The sequence below is a fragment of the Oxyura jamaicensis genome, chromosome 1 (assembly GCF_011077185.1).
Source record: "Oxyura jamaicensis isolate SHBP4307 breed ruddy duck chromosome 1, BPBGC_Ojam_1.0, whole genome shotgun sequence".
Lineage (NCBI taxonomy): Eukaryota > Metazoa > Chordata > Aves > Anseriformes > Anatidae > Oxyura > Oxyura jamaicensis.
Window position 1 is genome coordinate 132,099,334 of NC_048893.1, and position 11,077 is coordinate 132,110,410.

Below are 11,077 nucleotides of genomic sequence, written 5' to 3' on the forward strand. Positions count from 1 at the left end.
CTTCTCATCCTAATCCAAAACATAGCACCCTACCAGCTACTAGGAGGGGAAATAACTGTCCTAACTGAAACCAGGACAGATATACAATTAGAGAGATATATGTGTAGATATACACATTCTTCAAGCATGACAATTCAAGGAGAAACACTAAATTAGCTACACTTGGCAAGCACGCATGAAATATGAAAACAGATAAGTGCAGTCTTAACAATATGTTTCTGATAGCTCTGTCCCAATATTGGGTATGTATGTTTGAAATAAAGATACTCTGATCCTTAAGCTTTGTTTGATGATGAAATGATTGTGAGAAATCACTTATATACTAGTAAATTCTATCTCTATAGGAAGAGTCATTCTTAAAATGGAAATATTAAGTTGTTCTTGTCCTTCAGCAACCAGCATCTAAAAACATATTTCCTGTATTCGATAGGATGAATATTTCTGAACAGCACTGGGTAATTTAGGGGCTAGTTAGACAGCCTTATGCTTATAACCTGAACAAGTTAATATAGCATCTTACCACGCAGAAGAAAGCAGTAGGTAAAGCACTTAGATATGTATAATCAAATAGTATATGACAAAACATATGAGGATGCAAATTTTATTTTTCAGTGGGTATCAAAAAAATCTTTTTTCTTCTGAGATAAAGCAGAGAGCAAAGAAACTAATGGAGCTTTCTGGTCTTCTGCATGCCAGCATGCAACTTGGCAGCAAAACACAACTTGGTCATTTCAATCACCCAAATATTTTACTTTCCATCTGGCATTAAATAGAGATGTAGATCATCTCTTTGTATATGCATTTATTCTTCTATGTTACGTTAAGATTCTCTTTGTTTCCTTTAATCTCCTTAGTATCTAAAGTAAAAACAAAAGTATCTACATCCAGATTATGGATGTCCACACACATCAGTATGTGTGACCTTTCCTCCTTTCCTAAAGAAAAAGTTCATCTTGATCTGAAAATAAATAAATAAATAAATAAAATGTTTAAACGCTATTAGAAGCTACTGAAAGTTATCAGAAAAGAGAAACAGATGCAAGACAATATGTGGCAGACAAGCACCTACCTTGTACATTATAACCTCTAGAAAATACTGATTCTGTTGCTTAAAATGCAAAAAAATAAAAATATTTTTTAAAAAAATCTAAGAGTAAAGTCCTTGATCAAATTCATTTTGTTCCTATCAGCATGCTCTGAATCAATGCTCTACAGAAACTGCAAGTCCCTTCTCTCTCCTTCCCCAATCACTTTGTCATTTGCTGACTGAAATCAATTTCCTAATAGCAAGTTTTTTAGGTAAATAACTGTCAACCATAGCATGAAGATGTTTGAAGAACAATCAGAATAAGCAACAATCTTATAATAGACACAAATGTTTCAGAAAACCTGTATATGTCTTGACAAACTATGCTAACTTTTTTTTTTTTTATGCGCTGTTTACACTATAATGCTTTATCCTTCCATCAAATGGCTACAACTTTAAAAAGTATTCATCCTTAATCTGTCATATAACAACAAACTTGAAACAGCATTCATTTTGCAGTTTCTGTACAAGGTGGATACACAGGAGAAGGAGCACATGGCAGCTACAATACAGTTTTCATGATGATGCATTAGCACAAGAAATTTAGAAAAAACAACAACAAATCAGATGGAAGGGACCTACAAAAACCCTTGAGTCTAACTGCCTGACCATTTAAGGCTATCCAAAGATTAAAGCACATTATTGAAGGCATTATCCAAACACCTCTTGAACACTGGCAGGCATGAGATAGCAAACACCTCTCTAGAAAACCTGTTCCAGTGTTTGGCCACCCTCATGCTAAAGAGATTTCCCTAATGTACAGTCTGAAACTCCCCCCACACTCCCACCCCCAGCACAGCTTTGTGCCACTCCCATGTGTCCCGTCACCAGTGCCCAGGGAGCAGAGCCCAGCACCTCCCTCCACGCTTTCCGTGACCAGGACACTGCAGAGAGCACTGAGGTCACCTCTCAGCCTCCTCTTCTCCAGGCTGGACAGCCCAGGTGTCCTCAGCCTCTCCTCATAGGACAGGCCTTCCAGCCTTTTTACCAACTTTGTTGCCCTCCTCTGGATGCTTTTAAGTACATTAACATCCTTTTTATATTGCTGACATCAGAGCTGCACTAAATATTCAAGGTGAGGCTGCACTAATGCTAAGTATCACTAGCTAGATTCACTACTAGTGACTGGCTGCCAGCCAGATGAAGCCCAGCTCTCTGAAACTCTTTGAACTCTACTGTTGAGCTAGTTCATCACCCAGCATAGGGTGAACCTGTTTATCTTACAGTTGGACAAATTGTCCAGAAGAATGCTGTGAGGGATGGTATCAAAAGCCTTGCTGAAATCTAGAATGATTACATCCAACGCCTTCCCTTCATTCACCAAGCAGGTTTCCTTATCATAGAAGGAGATCACATTATTAAGGCAGAACCTTCTCTTCATGAACCCATGCTGACTATGCCCAATAATTTGTTCTTTAATTTTCTTCTTATATCCGCCAATAAAATTTTCCCTGTGACGTTTCCAAGGGCTAAGAAAGAAAGACAAATTCCAGAACTAGTTTTTGAAATGAAAGAGAAGCTGAGATTTGGAGATGGTGGAACATGGGAAAAGGAGGGATGCGATCTTTCAAATCTAAAACTAGATTTCAAATTCACTGTTGGGTAAGGAGGGTAATTTGACATGCAGTCTCTGCAGAAATTAAATGAACCTTGCAATAATGCAGAATAGCAAAGAGACTGATGTGAAACAAATGGAAAATGCTTTGAGTTAGGCTGAATAGATGGCAGAAGTAGGACTGATTAAAAGGGAGGGCAGTGGGGGTGGTAGGAAAAGGATCTCAAACAGATTGGCCACCACACCATTCTTGCCAACACAGGCTAGAGTAAATAACTTAAATCCTACAAGCGCTAATAGCTTAAGGTGTACTCAAAGATGATTTCTGTACAAAGTACAGATCTGTAACAGAACAGCACATTTTAGTTTTCTCATAACTCCTTATGTTGATCTGTATTGTCTCTATATTGGAAATACTGGAATCAACATAATCTTAAGTCATTAAATTAGTCTAGTGTTGATGTGATCATTGGTGAATCACAACATGTAATATCAGTCCTGTACATGTGTTCAGCAGATGCAATCATTTACTTTTTTTTTTTTTTTTTTAAAAAAAAAAAAAAAATACTTTAATGGTTACCACAATTACCTAGATTTTCTACAGTAGAGTTTGAGAACTACCTATCTTAAAAGTTCAAAGAATGTAGGAATATACCAGTCTCCTTGGCTAATTTGGAATGTTTCCAGATTCTTATTTTATTAAGAGTACAGATTTGCAGACAGGTGTTTTTTCGCTATAGACAAAATGTAAAATGTTGAAATGTCTCTTTAACAAGGGTTCATTTAACTTCAATAACCAGTTTTAGGGGAACAACAAAAACTTAGACTTCATTTTCTATTTATTGCTTACTGAGAATACCGTAGCATAAGAATTAATCAATTATTACTCCTAAAGTAAAACATAATCTTTGAGTTTTCTACCAGAGGAATGCAAACTATTCTAATTTTTGTGTTTTAATCTTAAGCCCTTGCACCTTAACTGAGAAGCACCCTAACACTGCTGGGGTTTCTGAGGGCAAGATAGGTATACCACCTTTCCTGAGAATGGAGGACTCAAACTCTAATTGATTATAAACAACTTTATTAATATAAAATAATTATTTTTATTATTATTATTCAGATAAGAGGTAAAACAAGTATCGCTGGGAAATGGGAGCAATTGTAGAAGGAAAACATAAGATAAAAAAAATACAAATTTTAGTTTATGAGATTTTTCTAAGTTGAGTTCTGAAATTGAATTTCTTTTTTATCTTGAGATTGGCATTAAGCTTTTTCACTTCCACCTAGGACTGACTGCTTCAGATAAATAAAAAGAAAAAAAAAATACATTTTTTCACACATTATCAAAAGATGGATACCCCTTGTGGAGTGGAGGGGTATTGATGAGAACATTACCTGTTTGCTCCGTTCATGCACAGGAACTTCCACTTTTTCTTTACTCATGTACTGGGTCTGGCTGGGATGTTAACTTTCCGTGCAGCAGCCCATACAGTGCTGCGCTCTGCACTTGTAGCTAGAACAGCAGTGGTATCACACCGGTGTTGTGTCTGCTGCTGAGAAGTGCTGGCACAGCATCAGGACTCTCTCTAACCCTCCTAGGGGGTGGGCAAAAAGTGAGAAAGAAACATCAGCAGGGCAGCTGACCTAAACCAACCAAAGGGATATTCCATACCATATGATGTCACACTCAGCAATAAAAGGTGGGAAAAGGAAGAAGAGGGGAGGGGTGGGCTCTCATTGTGAAAACGTCTGTCCTCCTCCCGAACACCGGCTACGTGCATTGAGGCCCTGCTTCAAGGACGTGGTCAAGCATTGCTCATTTGTAAAAGTTAACATCTTTCACAACTGGTGACAGTCTATCACATAACACTGTAATTTTAAGTAATATGATTCCCTTTTCCAGGACTCTGAGATACACATTTTTGATAGGTGGATAAACTTGACCATTCCTTTTCTTGAAACCCACAGTAATAAAGCTTTAAATCATGTTACTTGAAATTCTTGTAGTTCTGTAATGACATGGCTAGACTCATTTCATTACTTGTGCTGTAAGTCAGTGCAAAGCAATGAAGTGGCAGATTGAGAAACTGGGAAAGAATTCCTTAGAAGAACTGATCTTCTTTCTTTGCATGTGTTTTAGGGGAACTTATCACAACACTGTTTCTGAAAATTCCAACTATTCAAATTATTCCCAACTGATTTTTTTTTGGCTTTTCTTTACCTCAATTTCTGACAATAAACAAGCATCATATCAAGAAAACTAAACTGTTCACTGAAATGAATTTTTGTTTTTATTTTTATTTTTTTTTCCTGGAACTGTAACATGAAAAATAAACTGATTCAAAAGAATTTTATTAGAAATGCTGGGTTTTCAAATATAAACATTGGCTGAAACATTAAATGACATTTCCTCATTAATAGTATGGTTTTATTTTAGATCAACTAAATAGTTTTAATTAATAAACATTTTATTTGAAGACATTCAAATGAAGATTTTATTGGAATAATTACAAAAGCAGCATTCAGTATGTTGGTATTAAAAAAAGTGCTACTCATACTGAATAGCATCAGAATATTTACAGGTCGTGGCTTATGCAAAGGACCCTTTCTGCAAAGGATGAAGGAAAAACAAGACTGGATCATTTCTGTGCAAAACCTAATATAGACAGGTCTGGAGTGAATGTTTAGTTACAACTCATTTATGGATTTATTTGTTTAAATGAGAGCATACCAGACTTAAGCTTCAAATCTAGGTGGAATAGGGAAAGAAGCTAGCATATTCACAAAACTGAAACCCCTCAGATGATTGGGATACGCAGCATCTTCTCTTTGAATTTCCCATTTAGTGAACTGTGAAAGAGGATCAGTACGGTAGCTGTCAAAGTGAGATTCAAGACAGCAATCTCAAACAGCTCTTTAGGGAATATCTTTGAATTTGCTGTAAGTTCATTGCTATCCTGCTCATTTTGCTGGTATATGCATTCCATTTCCTTTTACCTGATCTCTGTATTTTCAGAGGACAGAATCATTTATGTAAGACTAGCAACTGTAAGATGCCTGGAATACTCTGCATAACCTGACAAGTAACAACTGACGCTCAACATCCTCCTGCTTTATCTGAATTAGAACTACTGCCACAGCTCTAATAATCTGTTTATTCACACAGTTTCTCATCACCTAGCTGAACAAAAGGTTTCTGTTAACATGAACAATTTAATGCTTAAGGATAAAGAAGCTGCAGCATTGCATTAATAATTTTGAAATAGAAAATAGCCTTAATAAAAAAGCAGTCAGCTATCCATCCCCCAGAGAAGCATCACAGCTTCTCTCATTCTTGACTTTGCTATTACTGTAGAATATTGAAAAGAAATTCTCTTAGTTTTCCCACTGCAGAACTATAAAGCTAAGTAGTCATGTGTGACAACTTTACTGTCAAACAACCAAAGAAGCAAAATCGATACTAGGATTGCAAAAGTTTATGTACCTCCTTTCCCTGAAAGGGAATAAGATCATCTAGCAAGCTAGCATAACCAGCTTTCTGCATACCTGAACAGACACAGAAATAAAAATATAAAGTTAAAACAATAAAAAATATATAAATATTAAAAGAAGAAGAAGAAGAAGAAGGAGAAGAAAACAAACAACAATTTTTACCTCATATCCATCTATTTTTCACTGTCTTGGAAATTAGACTGTATGTCATTGCTGTGCAGTATTCTTCTTGGGTCCACAAGAGAAAAGGATGCCTGAGAAATGTAAAAAGGGGATGTATACGGAATAACAAGGAAGCAAAAGAGGAAATAAGGGAGGAAAACTGGAAAATAAGAGGGTATTAGGGGAAGATAGAGATGGTAGTCAGAAGTAAACCAGAAACCATGTCAGGCCAGCAGCTAAAGAGCCTTGCAACAGCAAAACCATGCTAAGATATTCTCAGGTTGGACATTCTAGGTCAGGGAATTTAACCAAGCACAAATTTGTCAGGAATCTTGTAAGATAATGTGTCTTAATCTTTATCTCCAGCCTGTGAGTTGCTGGAGACAAAAAGAAAGAATGTGAAGCAGTTATCCTGTTTCTAGGCAAAGTAGAATTGTATTTTCCCCTGAGCAGAGGGCAGTACCCTGAGCAGAGGGCAGCAGAGGGCAAGTCTATAAGGACATAGAGGGCAAGTCTATAAGGACAAAGTCTATAAGGACATAGTCTAATAAGGACAAAGTCTATAAGGACATAAAGTCTATAGGACATAAAGTCTATAAGGACAAAGTCTATAAGGACATAGAGGGCAAGTCTATAAGGACCGATATGCCGACCGGACCCAACCCGCAGAGAAGTCTGTTGCCTCCCTGGGGCTCGGGTGAGAGACTTTGCCACGAAAGTCAAGCGCCTGGTACGGCCCACTGACTACTACCTGCTACTGGGCTTTCAGGCTGGTAGCGATGAAGTAGCAACGAGAAGTCCGAAGGCAATCAAAAGAGACTTTAGGGATTTGGGGCGACTACTTAGAGGATCAGGGGCGCAGGTTGTGTTTGCCTCTGTCCTTCCGATAGGGGGGATCGAAGCTGAAAGGCGTGCTGTTCACATAAACTCGTGGCTTCGAGACTGGTGTGACCGGCAGAATTTTGGGTTCTTTGATCACGGGAAGGTCTATGCTACACCGGGCCTGATGGCACCGGATGGGATGCGCCTCTCTCGGAGAGGGGTAAGGATCTTTGGTCAGGAGTTGGCAGGGCTGATAGATAGGGCTTTAAACTAGAGTCGAAGGGGGAAGGGGCTAAAACCAGGCACGCCGGTGAAGACCTAAGGGATGGTACGCTAGAATCAGAGGGGCTGTGTGCCAGTGAGGTCCTTCGGTCAGATCCACAAGGTGCTGAGTGTAAGGAGACGCACCTGAAGTGCTTCTACACGAATGCACGCAGCATGAGGAATAAAATGGATGAGCTAGAAGTCCTGGCCCAGTCCCGCAACTACGACATCATCGGCATAAGCGAAACCTGGTGGGATGAGTTCTGTGACTGGGGTGTTGCGATAGATGGTTACAGGCTCTTCAGGAGGGACAGGCAGGGTAGGCGAGGTGGTGGGGTGGCGATGTATGTGAAGCAGGGGCTGGACTGTGTGGAACTTCAGGTTGGCAATGGCAAAGATGAGAGCCTCTGGGTAAGGATCAAGGGACGAACGAATAAAGGGGATGTCGTTGTGGGAGTCTATTACAGACCGCCTGGCCAGGACGATAGCGCCGATAAATTATTCTTTACAGAACTAAGAGAGGCCTCGAGATTAACTCCCCTTGTCCTTATGGGGGACTTCAACTTGCCAGACGTTAACTGGGAGTGCCACACGGCTGACACGAGCAAGTCCAGGAGGTTCATGAAGCACCTAGATGATAACTTCTTGGTGCAGGTGCTAACGGAGCCAACTAGGAAAGGTGCCCTCCTAGACCTGTTGCTAGAAAACAGAGAGGGTCTGGTGGGAGATGTGGTGATTGGTGGCCGCCTTGGTCATAGCAACCATGAAGTGGTTGAGTTCAAAATTTATGGTGACAGAAGGAAAAGTGCCACCAAAACCTCATCCCTAGATATGGGGAAAGAGGACTTCAAGCTGCTCAGGGAACTAGTCAGCAAGGTCCCCTGGGAAACTGCTCTTGAAGGCCTCGATGTCCACCAGAGCTGGTCATTCTTTAAGTGATGCCTCCTAGAAGCACAAGATCAGGCAATTCCTAAATATCGCAAGTCAGGCAGGCGGGGCAGGAGGCCGGCGTGGCTGACCAGGGACATTCTAATGGAGATTAGGCGGAAACAGAGAGTGTTTCGCTACTGGAAGGAGGGCCAGGTGTCATGGAAAGAATACAGGGATGCTGTTCGTGTTTGTAGGGAGAAAGTTTGTGTGGCCAAAGCACGCCTAGAGTTGAAGCTGGCTCTGTCTGTGAGAGAAAACAAAAAGGTTTTTTTTAGATATGTGAATGGAAAAAGGAGAACTAAAGAATACATAGGGCCGCTCCTTGATAGGGAAGGTCTCCTCACAGACAATGACATAGGCAAAGCAGAGACGCTTAACGCCTTCTTTGCCTCTGTCTTCATTGCCGATGATGGGCTTCGGGACCCAGGGTGCCCCGAGCTGGAGGACCGGGATGGAGGGGATGACAAACTCCCAACCGACCCTGAACATGTGCGGGATTTGCTACTCCACCTGGATCCCTACAAGTCCATGGGTCCGGATGGGATTCATCCCCGGGTGCTGAAAGAGCTGGCGGACGTCATCGCGGAACCTCTCTCAATTATTTTTCAACGATCCTGGGAATTTGGAGAGGTCCCGGTAGACTGGAAGCTGGCAAATGTTGTGCCGATTTTCAAGAAGGGTCAGAAAGAAGACCCTTGCAATTACAGGCCTGTCAGTCTCACGTCAGTGCCTGGTAAAATCATGGAGAAGATGGTTCTCGAACTTATTGAGGCGCACCTGGGGGACAAAGCAGTCATTGGTCCCAGCCAGCATGGGTCTGTGAAGGGTAGGTCCTGCCTAACTAACTTGATTTCCTTTTATGATAAGATCACCCGTATGGTGGACCAAGGGAAACCAGCTGATGTGATTTTTTTGGACTTCAGCAAGGCTTTTGACACGGTCTCCCATAGGATCCTACTGGACAAAATGTCCACCATACAGCTAAATAAAAACATCATACAATGGGTGAGCAATTGGCTAACGGGCAGGGCCCAAAGGGTTATGGTAAATGGGGCTGCGTCAGGCTGGCGGGCGGTCACTAGTGGGGTCCCTCAAGGCTCCATTTTAGGGCCGGTACTTTTCAATATTTTTATAAACGATCTGGATGTAGGAATAGAAGGTATTTTGAGCAAGTTTGCTGATGACACCAAACTTGGAGGAGTCGTGGACTCGAATGAGGGTGGTAAGGCCTTGCAGAGAGATCTGGATAGGTTGGAGAGCTGGGCGATCACCAACCGTATGAAGTTCAATAAGAGCAAGTGCCGGGTCCTGCACCTGGGATGGGGAAACCCTGGCTGTACGTACAGACTGGGCGATGAGACGCTGGAGAGCAGCCTAGAAGAGAGGGATCTGGGGGTCGTGGTAGACAGCAAGTTGAATATGAGCCAGCAGTGTGCCCTGGCAGCCAGGAGGGCCAACCGTGTCCTGGGGTGCATCAAGCACGGCATCGCTAGTAGGTCAAGGGAGGTGATTGTCCCGCTCTACTCTGCGCTGGTGCGGCCTCACCTCGAGTACTGTGTGCAGTTCTGGGCACCACAGTATAAAAAGGACATGAAACTGTTGGAGAGTGTCCAGAGGAGGGCTACGAAGATGGTGATAGGCCTGGAGGGGAAGACATACAAAGAACGGCTGAGGTCACTGGGCCTGTTCAGCCTGGGGAAGAGGAGGCTGAGAGGAGACCTCATCACAGTCTACAACTTCCTCGTAAGGGGGTGTCGAGAGACAGGAGACCTTTTCTCCATTAACACCAGTGACAGGACCCGCGGGAACGGGGTTAAGCTGAGGCAGGGGAAATTTAGGCTTGACATCAGGAGGGGGTTCTTCACAGAGAGGGTGGTTGCACACTGGAACAGGCTCCCCAGGGAAGTTGTCACTGCACCGAGCCTGTTTGAATTTAAGAAGAGATTGGACTGTGCACTTAGTCACATGGTCTGAACTTTTGGGTAGACCTGTGCAGTGTCAAGAGTTGGACTTGATGATCCTTAAGGGTCCCTTCCAACTCAGGATATTCTATGATTCTATGACATTTTTACAAAGACCTAGATGACCCCGCCCTACTCGTTTGTTCAAAATCCTTAAATCAAAGTCTGAATCTAGATTTATAGAGAGTAGGTAATTTAGACTATAATTATGCTCCTACTGTGAAAATGAGAAAAATGTTGCCCGTTAGACTAAATCTTTAATCTCTCCATCACCAGAAGTATTTTTCTCCATAATTCAATTACATATTTTAGAGTAAAATAATGTTCAGATTCTGCTACAAGTCAGATATCCTTTCTGTTTCCCCACATCTGTCTAGTATTGGTTCTTAAATGCCCCTCCTTCAACTTTTTCGCTTTGATAGTATAACTGTGTTACTGTGTCATTCACTGTTGTTCAAAACTAGACTCTCAAGTAAACTTTACGTGAGCAAATTAATAATAATTTATGAACAAATAATATAAAGTGATTATAAAAATCTCTGTAACAGAAAGAATGCCTATAGGTTCTTGTAGGAAGATGCTGTTTTTCTGATCAAATGCCAAGTGTTTAAGAGCAGACATACAGTTTTTTTGTTTGTTTTTATGTTGACATCAAAGGCATATTGCTGCAAACCATATAAAATCATTTATTTTAAAAATTTGCTTTCAGATGATCATTAGTACCAGACAAGTATTTAATCCTCTTTTTCTATTTCATTCCTGGGGGGGGGGGGGGGGGGGGGGGGGGGGGGGGGGGGGGGGGGG